General features: G+C 46.6%; 1 protein-coding gene across 1 annotated transcript in view; it reads right to left on the reverse strand.

Moving 5' to 3' along the window:
* LOC137518080 (uncharacterized) overlaps positions 1 to 16,042 on the reverse strand; it is an 83,799-nt gene extending 67,757 nt beyond the window's left edge. The window contains exon 1 of the mRNA XM_068235365.1: positions 16,024 to 16,042. The gene's annotated coding sequence lies outside the window, so the exon portion shown is untranslated. The remainder of the gene's footprint in view (positions 1 to 16,023) is intronic.
* Positions 16,043 to 20,650: the final 4,608 nt, after the last annotated feature.

Raw genomic sequence — 20,650 nt, forward strand, 5'->3', positions numbered from 1 at the left:
GCGCCGGGCGCGGAGGGAGCGGGCGGGGGGGGGCCGCGGACCACCACCCACCACCCAAGACTCGCATACAAGCCGACCCCCCAACTTTTGGCCCCCTTTTTGGGGGTCAAAATTTGGCTTGTATGCGAGTATATACGGTAATTACCAACGACGAGCGACTGATAAAGGCTCGTACCCACGCCCAGCAAAGCTTAGTGTAATTTTCCTTCTCAAAACAGAAGGTATTTGCCATAATTTAGCTTTAAAGGGAATGTCCAAGCAAAATAAAAAAATGAGTTTCACTTACCGGGGGCTTCTATCAGCCCCATGCAGCCATCCTGTGCCCCCGTAGTCACTCACTGCTGCTCCAGTCCCCCGCTGGCTGCTTGCCGACCTTGGAGGTCGGCGGGACGCATTGCGTACATTTTTACGCATTCCCGCTAGTGCAGGAACATTATCACATACATTTTTACGCATTACTGGTTCAATGCGTAAAAATGTACTCATTGAACCAGTAACGCGTAAAAATGTATGCGTTAATGTTCCTGCACTATCGGGAATGCGTAAAAATGTACGCAATGCGTCCCGCCGACCTCCGAGGTCAGGAAGCTGCCAGCGGGGGACTGGAGCAGCAGTGATTGACTACGAGGGCACAGGATGGCTGCATGGGGCTGGTAGAAGCCCCCGGTAAGTGAAACTCATTTTTTTTATTTTGCTTGAACCTTCCCTTTAAGTGAACATCTGTGGTCTCCCATAATGTATCACAACTGAATATGCAAATGATCTCTATATGCCCCTGAAGCCAAGCTTACATCCAGAACCGCTGGAGTATAGACATCCTATATCGCGTACATTTTACTGAGCCACATCAACCCAACATGCACTGTCCAACAAGTGCACAACCAACATCACGACATGACCAACCCCATGACAAACCATTTACACAACTTGTATTTCCCGCGCACCAACCAACTGAACAACCAACTCATTTACATACAAAATGACAGACTGCACATCATCGCCGCATTCAAAACAAGTATGTCATTCAGACGACCTGTACACACCTGGCCAACTGCACAATATCATCCCAACAGTCGCCTGTTATCAGTTGCGCATCTACTTGTACATACTCCTGATTGTCGTCCAACTGACCAAAATCAGACGACAATCAGGCAGTTTGGTTGAGCATGTGTATGGGCCTTCAACTCACATGACTGTTGGGCTGATATCGTACAGTTGCCACGTGTGTACAACATTGTTTGAACGCCTAGTCTTTCTAATGATCATCTGTTGGGTGAGAGGTCAGTCTGGTCTTTGTAATAATCATCTGTAGGGCAAGAGTAGGGATGCTCAAATTCGGCTTCGGGAGATATCCGGATTTTTGCTATCCGGATATCTCCCAGTAATGCTGTGCCGGCTGGGCGGGGGGGTCAAGCTTACCTCTCTGACGTCTTCTTCAGTCGTTCCTCGGCGCCTCCCACGATGCGCTCCAAGCGGCGGTCACCTGATTACAAACACTTCCTCCTTCCGGGTTGAAGGAGGAAGTGTTTGTAATCACGTGACGCGCGTGGAGCGCATCATGGGAGGCGCCGAGGGACGACCGAAGAAGACGTCAGAGAGGTAAGCTTGACCCCCCCCCCCCCCCCCTCCCCGCACAGCATTACTGGGAGATATCCGGATAGCAAAAATCCGGATATCTCCCGAAGCCGAATTTGAGCATCCCTGGGCAAGAGGTCAACATGGACTCCCTAATGATCATATGCAGGGAAAGAGGTCAGGAAAGACTTCGCAGTTGACCATCTGTAGGATGAGAGCTTAGTTTGAATCTTTTCACTAATTGTACCACTTTTATCACCTGAAAATTTAGAAGTACCACCCGTGGGCCTGCGCAGTAGAGCGGACCTGATCAGGCTTGGCTGTTTCCACCAAAATTAAAGTGGAGAGCTGCTACGACGTATGCTGGTATGCTGACAAGGAGATCTGTGGGCGTCCTTTTGCTGGATCTCCTCCACTGTGGAGGAAGGTGGAAGCCTCTTTAGCCCCCAAGGTCCCTAGCTGTGCTGCCCTGCAGAATAGTACAGACCTCAGATCAGCAGTAACCTGACTGTCACTGTGCACCGATTGCCTGGCTGTCTCTTCACCACTGATCTGAGGCCTGAAGTATCCGCCGGGCAGCACAGCGGGGAGCGAACGAGGGGAGCTGAACTTTGTGGAGGCAAGATGGGATGATGACAAGTGGCAGACAAACCTGGTGTGTACCACCTGGCCAACAGCAAAGTACCACTGGTGGTATGCGTACCACAGGTTGAAAAGCCCTGCTCTATAGAGTTATTCAGTGATTCACTGATGGCCAGAGTGAGAGGTCATCTGTAGGGCAAGGGATTACTGCAGACTCCCCTAATGGTCCTCTAAAGTGTGAGAGATCATTCTAGACTTCCCTGATGGACCTCCCATAGAGTAAGATCTTATTATGGACTCACAGAATTCATGATGATGTAGCTGAGAAAAATGATACAACAACAAAAGTCAGGAAATAATATTAGTGATATGAAGTCCCTGGTGAGACTGGTCATTGCTGTCTCAGGAAGAAGAATGACCACAAGAGGATGGCTCTGATCCAAAACTCACATCTGATTAGCTGGGACATTAGTCTGTTGAAGAAAGATACCACAGTATAGTCCCAATGCCAGATCTGTAATGATAGGAACTGTTTTATTATACTACTAGGCTACCTAAGCCCGTTTACAAAACGGCTCTAGGTAGTTATTTAACCACACGTACCCACCACCCGCGTGCCCGTTGCGCGTGCACCCGCCTGCCGCGCACAAGCGCAGTACAGAAAAAGCTTCGGACGGACAGACAGGGAAAGTGGATGACGCAGGGACAGCTAGGTTTTATTGTATAGGATGGCTTTAAAGCGGACCTGAACTCAGAACTTCCTCTCTGCTCTAAAAGATACCCATCAGCACAATAACCTTTCAAGGAAAAACATCTCTTTGTTATAGTTGCTTTAGGCCTCTTTCCCACCAGGACATTGCGTTTTAGGGGACGTTATAGGTCGCATAACGTGCCCCTAACGCAACGCCTGGTGGTGTTGGAGGAGGACGCTACCTAGAGCTGCGTTATGCAGCTCTTGGTGCACCTTTTGTGTCGTATGCGCTGCGGAGACCACGTGATCGGAGCACTCCGCATCACGTGGTCCCGCCAGCCAATCAGCGACCGCTCCAGGAAGAAAACACTGCAGTGCAGTGTATATTAAGTAGCCATGTGGCTGGCTACACTAGCAGACTCTCCCTGCCTCCTCTCCTGCCCCAAACTTAAAAAAAATAAACATCACTGAGCATGTGCAAACAGCCTAACACGGCTAAAGCCGCTATAACGCACAGCATGCAGCACTTTCTTTAAACGTGCTGCGTTACAATGTAACGCAACGTGGGCACTGTGAACAGCCCATTGATTTTTCATTACTATGCGGTGGGCTGTGTTACCAGCTGCTCTAACGTGCGCCTGTAACGTCCCACTGTGAAAGCAGCCTTAAAGCCTGTAATAAATCTTCACTGTGTCTACTTCAGGCTTTCATGGAAGCAGACATATTGTTAAAATCCTTTGCTTGCCAATTAGCTTCTCTGCCGTGGCAGGCAGCTGACACAGGTGAGAGATCAAATTACAACTTGTGATTAGTCACAGATGAGGGGGAATTAGACAAACTAAACTCTCATAAATACAGACAGGGTGCATTCCTCTATGTTTTCCTTCTGTCCTGTGCAAGAGTTTAGGTTCACTTTAATTCACTAAGCATTACCGCATCAATATTAATGTACCAGTAATGCAGAAAACAGCTGATTTTATCGGAGCAGTGCTTTTCAGCGCTGCTAGATTTGGGCGCAGCCGGCGCCTCCATAGACTACAATAGGAATCACTCCTATAGCAGCGCTCAGTGAGTAACGTCGGAGCCGTCAGAAGATGGAGCCGAGGTTGCTTAAAAAACATAATAATTCGGCCTCCAGCAATAGCTGGAAGCCGAATTATATCAGACACTATCCATGTCGGCCTGGAGGGGGAATAGTAATTAATACGGCCGGGACTTGTGCAGAAGCAGGATCAGCTATATACCGACTGCATCCTGCGCCCAAGTCTACCGGCGCCGATTTCAAATGTACTCGATTTTATTGAACATGTTGTTGAATGTCAATTCACTGAGGCTCTTCCTGCATTAAAAAGTAAAATTACCGACTACTGATGTAAAAATCTCAGTAAATTTCAATTCCCAAAGATTAGAGCATTCGGTAAAACAAGTGAGATGTTCGGTATTTTAAGACCGGCCTGGAGCTGGCAGGTAACTGGCAATCAGCCATTCGGTAAAATGGACAGAGAAAGGAGACAGCCAACAGAAGGAGCCACCCCATTCTACTACTCACTCCATTTGATCCGATGCACTGCTGGGCTGGAGATCAAAAAGCTAAAAAAAAACCATGAGATGCTGGGCACATTTATAGAGGCTCTCGCATCTTCAGACATGCTGATCTATACACATAAGATCTCCCTCTGCAGATCTAAAGGGATGCAGGGATGACTCTTAGGGCTTGTTCACACTACAAGAGCTTTCTAAGCACTAGTGATTTGAAAAGCTCTTGCTAATGCAATGCTGTGGGGGATTTTTACAAAACTACATTGCTCCAGTGAGAACACACACATAGGATAACATTAGCAGGAGCTTTTAAAATCGCAAAGCTCTTAAGATGGCCACACAAGATACAATTTTTTTTAAATATCTGTTCAATTTAGGAATTGCAATCAATTTTTTTATGACTGATTGTAACATCTCAAAAATATGACCAATGTACCACACACCTATGTTCAATTTTTCCCCAATTATGATAAAAATGATTGGAAACTCAGAGAAAATGTCTAGGGTGTGTATATTAATAAATTAACAATCCAACACACACCATACAATCTTTAGTAGAGATTGAAGAGAAATATCTGGCATTCCGGATTGATTTAAATTGAAAAAAACGGGACATCCGATCGGATTCAGTCGAATGAAAAAAAAAGCTTTAGATGTTTTCAAGAGATACGATCGTTTTTATCGAATTACTGTAAAATCTGATCATTTTATTGTATCGTGTGTGACCACCTTTGGGGCTTGTTCACACCTAGTGTGTTTTCGCCTTTTTTTAAGCGCCAGCGATTTTTAAAATCGCCACGAAAATCACTTGTGCAATGATTCCCTATGAGAGTGCTGATCTGAGCGGTTCCATTCCGATCTGCTCAGCAAAGCGCTGCCTGTACCATTTTTGGGGCGATTTGCCTCAATGGAAGGTATAGGGAAATCGCAAAACGCTTGAAAAAGCATTTTGTATAGTGAGTTCCCGAGCGATTTCATGAATTAATACATTGTATTTATTCATTTCCGGGTGAAAGAGTTCACTTGCTGACGATCGCTCTGCAAAAGTGCTTAGAAAAGTGCTTTATACACAATCGTAGTGGACAGGTAAGTACCGTGAGGCGCAAAAAAAAATCGTGCAAAAAATCGATTTCAATTTTAGATGTGAACAAAGCCACAGAAAAGCTCTTGTAGTGTGAACAAGCCCTTAGGCCTCGTACCCATTGCGTTCTGCTCGCGTCTCCGTCCGCGTTGGGCTTTTTTATAGGCTTTTTTCCCTTTCCCAGCGCTTGGGTGGGCGATGTGGTTTTGTTAAAAGCGCTTTTCTAAGTGCTTTTCCAGATTGTTTTTTTTTTTTATTTACTCCCTGATGCAAGTAAGGAAGTGAACTCTTTGACCCAGAAAAGAATAAATACGATGTATTTATTCTTACAAACGCTCATGCAATCGCTGCACAAAGTGAATTTGTGAGTGTTTGGCGTTTTTCCTATACCTTCCATTGAGGTGGAATCGCCTCAAAAATGGCCCATGCACCACTTATCTGAGCGGAAACAAACCACTCAGATGTGAACTTCGTCATAGACAATCCTTGCACAAGCACTTTCAGGGCGATCTTGAAAATCGACAGTGCTTACAAAATCTCAAAAACGCCCCTAGTGTGAACGAGCGCTCACTCTTGAAAGCTGTCACAGGACAGAAGCAGGAACGGTTTCTCTTAGGGCCCGTTTCCACTTCTTAGTGATGCGAATGCGGCTACCTAGCTGCATCGCATCACTTCCACTGCCGGCCGCATCACTTCCACATCTCCCGATGCAGAGCTCAATGGAGGAGATGGGACGCGGCTGCGGGCGGATGCGGCCGTGCGAGAATGCTGCAGATTCTCGGATCGCTCCGCATCGGTCCGCACAACATGCACGCAGTGGGAACTGTTCCATTGGCGTGCATGTGTTTCAGGACACCTGCGGTGCGATGCGGCTATGTAGCTGCATCGCACCGCTCCTAGTGAAACGGGCTCTTAACAGACCACCTGTACCAGAAGAATCAGCACATCTCTGGCTAGAAGTGGGATAACATCACTGTAGCAGAACACAGCTGAGACCTCCTCCACAGCTGGACAGACTTCTACATTACCGAGCAGATCTTAGTGAATTGAAGGAACATTTTACGCAAACTATTACTACACGTGTGGAAATCTTAGTGTATTCAGAAAAGAAAGTCTTAAATCCTCCTATGATCCTCCCGAGGCTTCCTTGCTGTGCTCCGGTCCTGCGCCGCTGCTCTCCTGCATACACTCCTGCATATTGGGGCTGGACTCCTCTCCTGGCACATGCGCAGCCGTGCTGCACCCTCACGTGCATGCTTGCCCCAGCGCAGTGGCACGGAGCCGCTCATGCACGAGTGGCTTACTGCCCAGGCTCAGCCGTACTTGCACAGGCGCAATATGGGCACACTTGTGTCTGAAGAGGACCGCGGCCAGTGGCTTAACTACAATTCATGCCCCCCAGCAAAACTTTGATGAGGCCCCTCCAATGTTAAAGTGTAACTGTCGGGCATAAAATCAAAAATCAATTCTTTATTTTTATCTGGTAGACAAGTAATACGGATGCTAACCAGGCAATCCAAAAGTTAAAATCACCATTACTTTTCTTGTTTATAAATGATCATTCACCAGTTTACCTGACTCTTATTTGGTACGTTGCCGCACAAAGAAGTTGCAGGGCATGCTGGGTTGTCTTTTTTTGCTTCTTTATTTCCCCTCAGACTTAACTAATGCACAGAAGCAAAAAAAGGACAACCCAGCATGCCCTGAAACTTCCTTTGTACGGCAACGTACCAAATAAGAGTCAGGTAAACTGGTGAATGATCATTTATAAACAAGAAAAGTAAAAGAGATTTTAACTTTTGGATTGCCTGATTAGCATCCTCATTACTTGTTTACCTACCAGATAAAAATATAGAATTGATTTTTGATTTTATGCCCGACAGTTACTCTTTAACACCCCTTCCCTTGGTGCCCTTCACAGCCTGGGGGGCCATCTCACAAGTCACAAAAATCTGATCCAGAACCAGATAATGGCTTGGGAAGTCTCTATAGCAGAGCTTCCCAACCTTGTCAGGAGTGAATGAAGGAGGCGCTCAAAAGGCAAAAATTAAACTTGCGTTTAATCGATAAAGCTGCTCAACATGACATGTTTCGGGGTTCTCCCTTCCTCAGGTGTATAAGCACCCAACAGAACACAGCAAACTTATAACACCACACCCGTAGACAATATACTCCACCCCCATGGTCAGCTGACTTGTAAGGCTACAGTCACAAACATATGTTTGTGACTGTAGACTGCAGCCTTACAGGTCAGCTGACCATAGGGGTGGAGTCTATTGTCTACAGGTGTGGTGTTATAAGTTTGCTGTGTTCTGTTGGGTGCTTATACACCTGAGGAAGGGAGAACCCCGAAACATGTCATGTTGAGCAGCTTTATCGATTAAACACAAGTTTAATTTTTGCCTTTTGAGCGCCTCCTTCATTCATTCCTGGTTTTCCTATTGTGGAGGTGTTGAGGAGGATTGTGCAGCGGCAGACCAGGCTATAGTCCTGGGTGAGTGACTGTGTGTGGGGTATACTTGATTCTCCCCAACCATGTCCTCAAGGCCCACCAACAGTGCATGTTTTGTGGAAATCCACAGGGGTGGTTAATCAGCTCTGCTGAGACACTAATTACCTCACCTGTGTATGTTTGTGGTTTTCTGCAAAACATGTACTGTTGGTGGGCCTTAAAGAGACACTGAAGCGAAAAAAAACATATGATATTATGATTTGTATGTGTAGTACAGCTAAGAAATAAAACATTAAGATCAGATACATCAGTCTAATTGTTTCCAGTACAGGAAGAGTTGAGAAACTCCAGTTGTTATCTCTATGCAAACAAGCCATTAAGCTCTCCGACTAAGTTAGTCGTGGAGACAGAGGCGTATCTAGAGTGGGTGCAGGCATGGCTTGTGTCACGGGCGCCACAGCACCATGGGCGCCATGCCTGACCCTGTGCTTCACTGGCCTGCCTGCCTCCATGGCTCCCCTGTCATTCAGACCTCAGATCAGATTAATGCTGTTATCTGGGGAACATGGATACTTAACTTATGCATGTAGGGTTCACTTAGTGCTTAGTGTTAGAATAGAGGACAGAGAGGGAATAGGAAGAGCTATTTCCAAAAAAAGAAACCTCAGTAATATCCTAAGCCAAAACACACAAGCAACCATAACACATGTACGCGAGAAATGATGCTGTTTTTAGAGGGGAAGGGGGCTCTGACCGAGGAGGGGGGCGCAATTTCATTGTTTGCCATAGGTGCTATATTACCCAGATACACCCCTGCGTGGAGAGGGCTGTTATCTGACTTTTATTATCTCAACTGTAAGTAAACTGTTTACTTTTCCTCTGCTAGAGGAGAGGTCATTACTTCACAGACTGCTCTGAAAGACTCATTTTAAATGCTGAGTGTTGTGTAATCTGCACATATTATAGAATGATGCAATGTTAGAAAAAACACTATATACCTGAAAATAAAGATATGAGAATATTTTCTTTGCTGCTAATATTCTAGAAATTATTCATAGTACACAACCAATTCATTATATCATATTTTTTTTTCGCTTCAGTGTCTCTTTAAGGACAGGATTGGGGAACTATGCGCTATAGGATCCAAAGGCTACCCTCATTTTAGGTAAGTGTTTACTGTTTGAAGCTCAGGTAAACTTTCAGCTGTTTTAAGATATTGTATAATTTTGGCACCTTCTAGATGGTATATAGTGGTAATCTGACTCTCACCCAATGCATGAAAGGGACATGAAAATGTAAATAAACACGGGAAACAGCTGCACATTATTCATAAAACTTCACAGTTAAAACCATATATGATCAGGAAGTTGGACTGGCAGATGAAAGGGTCAGACAGTGATGGAAGGAATGTGATTGGTTGGGGTGGGTGATGCTTTGCTGCAGTAATTATTGGCCCCGTGTTATCCCATATTGTGGTGTCAGAGGATCATGTGACTCAGGTATGAGGTCACATGATGGACCAGCTTCAGAGAAACACATGAGTAGTGGCTGCGCTCCCTTCATCCTCCGCACCTCATGTTATCAGCTGGACCTGCCAAACACAACACAGGCGGAGTGAGGAGTCCAGCGCCTCACCCCAGGAGAACAGCCAAAACAAACCCAGAGAAAGAAGACATCGAGACTCACCCATCTGCAGCCCGAAAACACTGAGCCAACCAAAGCCTGAGCTGTCAGATCTCACTCTGTATACACAGCTGAGACCCACTAAAGGGGCACTCCGACCAGAACGAACGTATGCGTCTGCAGAGATATGCTCCCCCCTCAGTTACTTCTATTTCCTGGGGACTCCAGTCATGAGATCTCTGCTCTCCTGGGATCTCAGATCTGCACACCTGCTTCACCTAGTGCCATTGACTCCCCCTAAAAGATTGTTCTATCTTTTTGAAGGACTCTGGAGGTGAGATTTCTGTGCTCCGAAATGTCCAGCTCTGCCCACTTGCTGCACTATGATTATACGGTTCCTTACCACTGCTGGATTCTTCTATTTCTTGGATATTCTAGTGGTGAGATCTCTGCACTCCTACGTTTCCAGCTTTGCACACTAGCCGCATTATTAGGCATCCCCCTACCCCTCTTGGGCTTTCAGTTTAGTTATGGTTTTTTTTTTTATTATGGAGACTTAGGCTATCATTCATAAAAGTGTGTTCGGAAAAAAAAAATCCAGGTGGGAAAATACCGCATTCGGTATTTTAGTCTTCTGTGTGCTCATTCATAAAAATGTTTACAGTTGCGATAGCACTGCGGTATTTTCCCGAACTAGGCTGGCTCTAGCTAGGCAGGCGGTAGGCTGGCGGAAACACGAGAAGCTGCCTGAATTGTTACATTTTCTCCTCCAGAGACAGTATTACAATAGAAGAGGCAGCCCCAGCATCCCTTTAGATGTGCATTTTTTTTTTTTAAAACTTCCTCTCCTTGCCCTGAATCTTCTCTGAATCTGTCTATTAGTCTTTCTAAACAATCTATTTAATTGCCACAGCTTAGAAAAACTTCAAGAAATGTTACACATGTAGGCTTTCTGATGTGAAATTTATCTGAAAACAGGTACCCAAGGGGTTAAAAAACACAGCCTGGGTAGTCTGGGATGCCTTTTTTTGCTCTGCTCTCACTGCTGCTGCCTGGGAGGTCTGTCTCCATTAATTTAGCTGTTATCCACATGCTTATCGAGTCTTCCAAGGGAGTCCTGATTCCACCTGCTCTAATCTGTATGAATTGACATATGGTGACATGTGTTGAGATAATCACCTCACAAGGCGGTGATTTATCGCTCTGCTCGGGAATGTCAGCTTTTCATGCAGAAACAGCTTTTATGAATAGACATTTTGCTAAGTGCTCGGTAAAGTCAGCTGTTTTCAGCATTTCCGCATGCGGGAATGCTTTATGAATGATAGCCTTTGCAGGGAAGAACAAAGGTAACTATTCACATTGAGATTGCCACCCAATGTCAAAAACAGTTCAATCCTTCTCTGATCTGAATCCGATCAGAGAGGAATCTAACCCCCACCCCTCCCCTTACCCCCCCCCCCCCCCAACTGCAGCGTTGCCCTGTTCAATACAGTGGAACACTATGGCCCATCATCTACCACTGTACCCCCACTGCATCCAATTGATTGAGATTTACTGTCCGATCCAGTCATAATTTTGATAAATTTTGCTGCAAATCGATCAAAATTACCATTGATGTGAGTTGTTCTGTCACTCATAACCAGCAGATTCGATCAGCGTGATTAATTCTGTCAGTAAAATTTAATGTGTGTATGGCAAGCTTAATCCTAGGTTTATCCCAGTAGCCACTTATTTCTCACTGGTTATAGGTGCGGATTTATCAGCGATTAAATATGACTGGATGGCCTGAGCTAATAATCTGTAATCTGTGTGTCTTTAAAGTTCAGCCAATGTTTTTACACACTAGACGCGGCCCCAGGGGCGTAGCAATAGAGGTTGCGATCGCATAGGGGCCCTTGGTCCAGAGGGGCCCCCGAAGGGCCCTCCCTCAACTTCAGCTTTAGCTCTCCATTGGTCCTGTGCTCATAATAATCACTTCTATAGATACTTTGAATAATGGTAATCATTAATAAACTGTTCCCCATCCCCTTCTTGCACCTCTGACACTGTAGTTGCCATTGGCAGGTTTTCATATCAATTATTATGTATAGAGTGCTTGGGGACCCCAATGTAAAACTTGCATTGGGCCCCACAGCTCCTTAGCTACGCAACGGTGCAGCGGCCCTCTCATGCCTCCCCTCCTGATTACCTCACTGTTATATTATAACACTGCACAAGTCCTCTAGTTACCTTTATTATGATGGAAGCAATGAGGGTCATGGGAAAAGGCCATGGTGTGCAATTGTGGGCCCTTAGTGGATACAAGTAAAATGTGGGCCCATAGAAAATCCAGGTACAATGTGGGCTCAAAAAGAATCCAGGTACAATTTAGGCCCAAAATGGATACATGTAAAATGTGGGACCATAGTAGATGCAGGTGCAATGTGGGACCATAGTGGATACAGGTACAATGTGGCCACACAGAGTATATATGTACAATGTGGACCCAAAAATAATATAGGTACAATTTGGGCCCATGATGCATACAAATAAAATATGGGACCACAGTAGATGCAGGTACAATGTGGGCCCACAAAGAATCCAGGTAAAATGTGGACCCATAACAAATACAGTGTAACGATTGTGGAATTCTTTCCGTGGTCAGCGCACAGGATGCGCGCTGACACTGCGGAAATCCTCCACAAGCGTATAATCTGAGAGAATCCAGCAAAAGGTGCATTGCACCTGTAGAGGGGAATTCCTGCCGGCAGATGGAGCCATGGAGTGCAGAGGAACCGATCCTCTGCACAGCCACAGATGTCAGATAGGAATTGTACGAGGGGAAGCAATGCAGGGCAAGATAGCCCTTAAAGAGAGAGAGCACAGCGACAGGGTGTATGTGTGTCCACCAATCTAGTCGCCATCCAGCGACGATGAACCCACAACCGTGAAGATCAGGTGGGAAAGCAATCGCAAGAGATGGCGATTGCTAACAGCGACACAAGACCGAATAAGCACAGAACAAGAATGTATGTATGTTTACCAATCTAGTCGCCAACCTGCGACGGTGAACACACAACAGTGGAAACCAAGTGAGAACGCAATCGCAAGATATGCGATTGCCAATGAGAATGAGCACAGAGACAGAATGTATGTGTGTGCACCAATCTAGTCGCCAACCCACGACGGTGAACACACAACAGCAGAAACAAAGTAGGGATGCAATCGCGAGAGAGGCGATTGCCAGAAGTGACACAAGACTAAGCAAGACAGAGCACGAGAGTAGCAAAGGCACAGCAAACTACAATGAGAAGATAAGGAAAATAACAAACGCTAGCTAAACACGAACACCGCACTCATTCGCAACAGCGAACGCGTTTACGGCACAGTCTCCACACGATAAGCTCAACAGAGACAAGCACGCCACCCTAACTAACCAATGCCACACAACACGAAACAGAGAACGCGAACGCTTGCTTAACGGTTACCCCACCAAGCCTACAGCAAGCGTTCGTATCAGACAAGACAGAGAGAAGGAGCAGCCAGCAGCAACTGCAGCTCTGGCCTACACTCCCAGACAGAGTTTAAAAGGAACCACTGCTGCTACCGCTAGAGCGAGTGCGATCTAGACAGACAAACGAACAGAAACAGGAATAGGTCAGATAAGATCCACCACTCTTCCGCCAGAGCGAGTCCTAGGTACAGGGACAGGACAGGAAGGATCCACTGCTCTTTCCGCCAGAGCGAGTGTGAACCAAGTAGGGAAACAGAGTTAGCAGGATCCACTGCTCTTTCCGCCAGAGCAAGTGTGATCCAGGTTCTGGAGCAAACGATTCACCATCGCCAACCGCTGGCGACAGTGCAATCGCAAGGACAAACAGAAGACAGAACAGGCAATACAAATAATACAAACTGACTGTACTAGAGGGATGCCTAATGCAGTCCCCAGGAATACTCTAAGATAATCTTTGGCAAACAATAGCAAGGCTGACACTCCAGGAGTGTTTCAACAGTAACAAACCATGATGACCAGCAAAGGATTGTGGGGTCACATGGTATTTATGCTGCAAGCCTTCAAAGGAGGCGGCTAGATAATTTGCATGACAAATGTATGCAAATTCCTCAGCAGCAGAACAGGTCTGAAACTTGCAAAGCGAAGACAGGTCTCTCTTCCAGAGACCTGCAGCCCACAGACTTGAGGAATGGTCAAACAGCTGTCTGCCTGTGCAGCCAGCTGAGCAGATCATTACATTACCCCCCCCCCCCCTCTAGAGACGGCTTCCAGACGTCTCTCAAAACTGGTATTCGCAAAAAAACTCTGACTGAAGACTCATGAAGGTCGGAACAGCCCGACTAGGCCCACTTCCAGAGTCAACCCTCCCGAAACCGACCTCATCGGAAGCACAAGCCATCGAAACATGCCCATCAGTACTACAAGTCTCAGCGTAACAACCATCAGAACTGTGAATGCCAGAGAAGTACCCATCGACACCCTCTGAGCCATGCCCGCCACCTTCCAGGGACCGTCCAAAAATACCAAACCTGCCACAATACCGATTTGAAGTGTCCCTTTCCACATAGAAACCACTGTTGATCTCATCCAGGGTACCAGTAAATATTTCTCCCAGAATCTCCCAGAACACTTTGAAGCTCCGCAGAGATCCCAAGAGGGCAGAACGATCACCAGGCTCACATGGAGAACTACCAAGAACCCCTATGGAACCAATGACAATTCCGGATTCAGGATTACCAGGACAAGTATCAAGATCAGGGCTTTCAGGGACCACTTCTGGGCATGCAAGCAGCAGAGGCGTAGCTAGGGTTTTCAGCACCCGGGGACAAAGACCATTTTTGCGCCCCCCCTGGAGATGCCTGGGCAATGCAATATAGGTTAAGGATAAGGATAATGGGGATAGGGATACAATTAAGGGAAAACATTACGTCTAGAACACATGATGCTACTTCCCGTCAGATCGACAGGTCAAATCAATAATTTCCGGTATGTCCGACCTGTTCCCGATGAAGAACAAGATTTTATAAAGTAGTGATCCTAAAATCAATCAGGTGTAGATTGGAAATGATGGAAATTATTGTTCTGACCCATTGACCTGACAGGAAATAGCGTTCTGTGTACCAGCCTTTAGGTTAGTTAAGGAAGCCATACATCTAGCGATGATGGGCAGATTCAACCAGGAGACAAATCTCTGTAATTGAATCTGATTAGAGAGAGACCTGTTGGCTGCCCGTACACCACAGGCTGATTCACTATCAATTTCATGCTGAAGTGCGCCGCATCTGCCATAGTGTATAAATGTGCATGTACATGTGTGCATTTATACATTACCAGCCTTGTATCGCCGTGCCCATCCGTCTTCCAAATCCGCCGCTCCTCCATTAGCACTATACACACCACCGGTGTGGCTCGGGTGTGACTTCACACACGTGCCGCATGCTATGCGCCAGTGGCATGTATGGGGCTAATAGAAGAGTGGTGGATTCGGAAGACGGACAGGCACCGCAACACAGGACAGGTAATGTATAAATGCATACATGTACACAGGGTCGGACTGGGACACTAAGGGCCCACCAAGGAAGTTTCAGCCTGGGCCCCCCCCCCCCCGATCCCCTCCTCCTCGCCACCCCCCCCCCCCCCCCATTTTGGGCTCACATACACATGTACTCTAGAAATTTTGCATGAGTTTATGGTAGGGAAAAGATTGTGAGCACTTCTGAGGACAGTCTCCAATAGGGATATGTCCACATGCGGCGCGCGCAGCGCGCCGCAGCGAAAGTAAATGGGTGTCACCACGCACTGGAACATCGGCGTGGTCACGATGAGTCATGGGCAGACTTAAAAAAAAAAAAAAAACACAACATAAGTAGCGGTGTTATTCACAGAGATTAGGTCCGACCAGATACATTTTAGATAAAATATTCAAGTAGTTACATGCCTCATGATAATTCATCAAGTAGTCAAATCGCAGCAGATTTTCCGACAAAATGCAATCAGGTTGGCGGCTGATACCCCCACAAAATGCAATCAGATTGGCGGCAGATACCCCCCAAAATGCAATCAGGTTGGTGCCAGATACCCCCCCCCAAAAGTGGGCAGCAGTGACCAGAAAATCGTAATGTGGGCAGCAGACACCTGAAAATCGCAATGTGGGCAGCAGTGACCAGAAAATCGTACTGTGGGCAGCAGACACCAGAAAATCGTAATGTGGGCAGCAGTCACCAGAAAAGCGTAATGTGGGCAGCAGACACCTGAAAACACCAGAAAATCGCAATGTAGGCAGCAGTGACCAGAAAATCGTAATGTGGGCAGCAGTCACCAGAAAATCGTAATGTGGGCAGCAGACACCTGAAAATCGTAATGTGGGCAGCAGACACCAGAAAATCATAATGTGGGCAGCAGTGACCAGAAACCCCCCTCCCTCACCTAGGGGCCCCCGCTCCAGAATTGCAGATAATCAATATATATATATGCAAATAATCACTTACCAGCATGACGGAGATGAGATCCGTAGCTCTGCGTGCCGCTGGCTGGTCTGCTCTCTGCTTCCTGAACTGACTGTCCAATCACGCTCTCGCAGTACTTCCTGCGAGAGCGTGATTGGACAGTCAGTTCAGGAACCAGAGCAGACCAGCCAGCGGCACGCAGAGCTACGGATCTCATCTCCGTAACTCATGCCGTTAAGTGATTCTTCCCCGCTGGCTGCAATTCTGGAGAGGGGGGGGGGAGCGCGGAAGGGGGGCCCCTAGGTGAGGGAGGGGGGGGGAGGCTTCCGCCCCTCCCCGCCGATCTGTGCACAATGTCCCCCCTTCCTGCGCTTAGCCCCCTCCTTTTTAGCACTGGGGCCCCCAGGAGGCGGGACGGCCGGGGCCCACCGATGGGACCATCGGTGGTTCGGTGGGCCTGTCCGAGGCTGCATGTACATGCACATTTATACACTTGGGGAACAGCACCAGGGGTTATCAGAAGTAGGAGAGGGGGATGTTAGAGATACTAATAGATCAGGATATTGGGTATTGACAAGACCTTTTGGCAGTTTAGGGTAAGGCTAGGAAATAGACAATAGGATTATGGGAAAAAATATACAGTAAAGTATCAGGTTAGGGTTAATGATCACAAGATTAGGGTGATTAAACTGACTATGGAAGGTCAGTGACATGACTATGGACTCTGTAAAGCACTGCAGAAGATGTCAGAGCTATATATTATTATTATTATTTATTGTATTTATAAAGTGCCAACATATTACACAGCGCTGGACATTAGGTTACAGACAATATTTAGGGTGACATACAGCAATATTACAATACAGGAATACAAGAAAGCCAGATCACACAGCACAGTATGAGGTAATGCTTAGTCAGTCACTGGATGGGAGCATGGAGATTAGGCAAGTTAGGTTCACTCAAGCGCATAATTATAATAATAATAATAATAATATGGTAGGACATTAGACTGGCTATGGTAGGATTAGATTGTCAGCTCCTCTGAGGACAGTCAGTGACATGACTATGTGCTCTGTAATGTGCTGCAGAAGATATCAGTGCTATATAAATACATAATAGTAATATGGTAGGACATTAGGACTAGGACTATGGTAGGATTAGATTGTGAGCTCCTCTGAGGACAGTCAGTGACATGACTATATACTCTGTACAGTGCTGCAGAAGATGTCAGTGCCATATAAATACATAATAATAATATGGTAGGACATTAGACTAGGACTATGGTAGGGATTAGAGTGTGAGCTCCTCTGAGGACAGTCAGTGACATGTACTCTGTAATGTGCTGCAAAAGAGGTCAGTGATATATAAATGCATAATAATAATATGGTAGGACATTAGACTAGGACTATGGTAGGATTAGATTGTGATCTCCTCCTCTGAGGACAGTCAGTGACATGACTATGTACTCTGTAAAGTGCTGCAGGAGATGTCAGTGCTATATAAATACATAATAATCATATGGTAGGACATTAGACTATGACTATGGTGGGATTAGATTGTGAGCTCCTCTGAGGACAGTCAGTGACATGACTATGTACTCTGTAAAGTGCTGCAGGAGATGTCAGTGCTATATAAATACATAATAATCATATGGTAGGACATTAGACTATGACTATGGTAGGATTAGATTGTGAGCTCCTCTGAGGACAGTCAGTGACATGACTATGTACTCTGTAACATACTATGGAGGACATCAGCATAGTATAAATTCTTTATAATAATTAGGGTGACACATTAATGGGCTGCTGCAGAAAGAGAAAAAGTGCTGTTGCTCCAAACAGCTGGGTGAACCACTGTGCTCAGAATGCAATAACAAAGGAACCAACTTAAAGGGGTTCTCTGGGGGGAGTTTGTAAATCTGACACTTACCTGGGGCTTCTACTGGCCCCCTGTAGCTGTCATGCCCCGCGTCGTCCTCCTACGATCACCCGTTCCCTACCGGGAATAAGTCTAAGTCTAATAAGACTAATTATTTGTCTAATAAGACGAATAATGAGCGCTCCCGCTCGCGTCATCGGGAGCTTATTGCACAGGCGCAGTACGAAGTTTTCTTGTACTGTGCCTGCGCAGTAAGCTTCTGATGACGCGAGCGGCAGCACGCACATGCGCAGCTGCAGTGTGATGAGATGCCGCGTTAGACTGGGGCCGGCAGCAGGGAACGGCTGATCGTTGGAGGACGGCATGGGACATTACAGCTACAGGGGGCCGGTAGAAGCCCCAGGTAAGTGTGTTTTGGTTTTTTTTCCAACCCAACCCCCCCCCCCCCCCAGAGAACCCCTTTAAAGGATACCCACAGTGACATGTGACAAGATGACATAGACATGTGTATGTACAGTGCCTAGCACACAAATAACTATGCTGAGTTCCTTTTTTCTTTCTCTTCCTGAAAGAGTTATATATCAGATATGTAAGCGGCTGACTCAGTCCTGACTCAGACAGGAAGTGACTACAGTGTGACCCTCACTGATAAGATATTCCCCTTTTTATCTCTTTCTTGCTCTCAGAAGCCATTTTCTGCTAGGAAAGTGTTTTATAGTTGGAATTTCTTATCACTGAGGGTCACACTGTAGTCACTTCCTGTCTGAGTCAGGACTGAGTCAGCCACTTACATACCTGATATTTAGCTCTTTCAGGCAGAGAAAGAAAAAAAAAAAAGGAACGCAGCATAGTTATATGTGTGCTAGGCACTGTACATACACGTCTATCTCATCATGTCACATCAGGTATCCTGTAAGGTGCCCATACATCAGAAGATGTATGGGCAGATCGACCAAGAGACAGATCTCTCTCTGATCGAATCTGCTGCCTGCCCATACACCACAGGTAAATTCCTGATAGATTTCAGCATAAATCTCTTGGGAATCAGCCTTGTGACGCCGCATCCACCATCTCACTGCCTCTACGCTGTCCCCCTAATGTAAAATGCCCTCCCAGTGCCCGGTGCAGTATATTTTACTTGTCCGTCGCTGGTTTTCGCTTTGTCTACTACACACATGCGCCCCATGTGGTTGCCGGCATATACTTGGGCACATGTGTGGCGTCACCCACGTAATGTCTGGCAACCAGGTGGGGCACCTGTATGTAGACAGAGCCCAAAGCCAGTGACAGACAAGTAAAATATACTGCCCCTGCGGGAACATTTTACATTAGGGAGGACAGCGCGTTACGTGACGTCGCTTTCGGCCCAATATTGTACGCCGTTACTGCCATGTACCCGATCAAGCGAGTTTACATGTAACCAATTTCCAGAAACCCGAAATTGGTTGCATTGTCAATCAAGCATGCTCTTAGCGGCACAAATTTTTATCCAATGAGGTTATAATGATCTAATCGGATGCTTGATTTGCCGCAAAGTCACCTGACGTATGGTCACTTTTAGATGAACCCAGGTGAATAGTTTTTACAGTCTGTGTGGGAATCAAAAGGGAGATGACTGGGGAGGAGAGGAGCTGCCTGATAAGAGAGGGCTACATGAATATAGGAGAACATAGAAGCCAGCCAGCTGCAGTGTAAACCTATATACAATTGTATGGGCAGAAAGTAATCTGCAGCACTGTATATAGTATAACACAGAGATATAGCAGACCTTTGCACAATGCTAAATACAAAAAGCATACCCCAGACCATTATCATTGAAAACATACTCCATTAACATTGCTTTGCAATCATTTAATTAGTGCCTCCCCGCTGGTCACTCGCTCCACAGCAGCTCAGGACCAGGCAGCTAAAGTAAACAAAATGCCAGCAAACTTTTCACATGCTAGTTTTCTACCTCTTCGATTCTGACAGCAGCATCTCCTCCACACTCATTAGCTAGAAGCCAGCCATCTCCTCTCTTCCTGCTCAGCTTGAATTACCCGGTCTGTTTGGCTCAGTCCCGCCCCCCCCCCCCCTCAGTGTCATAGAGGAGAGAAGAGGAGGGGCGCTCTCTATACGCACACAGGCAGGGCAGGAGAGACTGGAGAACAGCGCAGCAGCAAGCTGAATACTGAGAAACAACTGCTGCCATTCTCCAGTCACCCAACACTGCCAAAGCGCCCCCCCAGATGCTGTGGGGGGGGGACAGATGTACCCCTCTGACCCCCCCTCCCTACGCCCCTGGCAAGCAGGCAGGCAATATCAGAACATGTCTCCACTGAGGAAGCATCTGAGCATGCTGGCAACCGAGACACACTTGGGCTTTCTGGGTCACAGAGCACATCGGGGTACACTAGCACAAGAGAAACCTCAAAACACGTCGAGGAACTGCCAACCTCGGAGTCCGTCACGACAAGATCAAAACCAAAACCGGGCAGAGAATCATCACGAGTAGTGGTCACAAGCACTGGACTTACAAAAGAAGTCTTGGACTCAGACTTAGAAATTTCCGTGACTGTACTGGTATCCAACCAACATTCATCATTGACTACGCATGACTGAAGCTCCCCAAGAGCTGCAAAAGTAGTCAATATAGCAGCGATGCCTACTGAAGTGGGCAACACCTCAGGAGGCCCTGCGGGACAGGAGGCACCTCCTAAAAGTTCTGCACCCTTTGGGAGCAAGTCGGAGACCTCCAGAACAACAGACAAAAGCTCAGGAGCATCGTTTCCCAAGTTCTCTGACAAAGAAA

The sequence above is a fragment of the Hyperolius riggenbachi genome, chromosome 5, assembly GCF_040937935.1.
Source record: "Hyperolius riggenbachi isolate aHypRig1 chromosome 5, aHypRig1.pri, whole genome shotgun sequence".
Taxonomy (NCBI): domain Eukaryota; kingdom Metazoa; phylum Chordata; class Amphibia; order Anura; family Hyperoliidae; genus Hyperolius; species Hyperolius riggenbachi.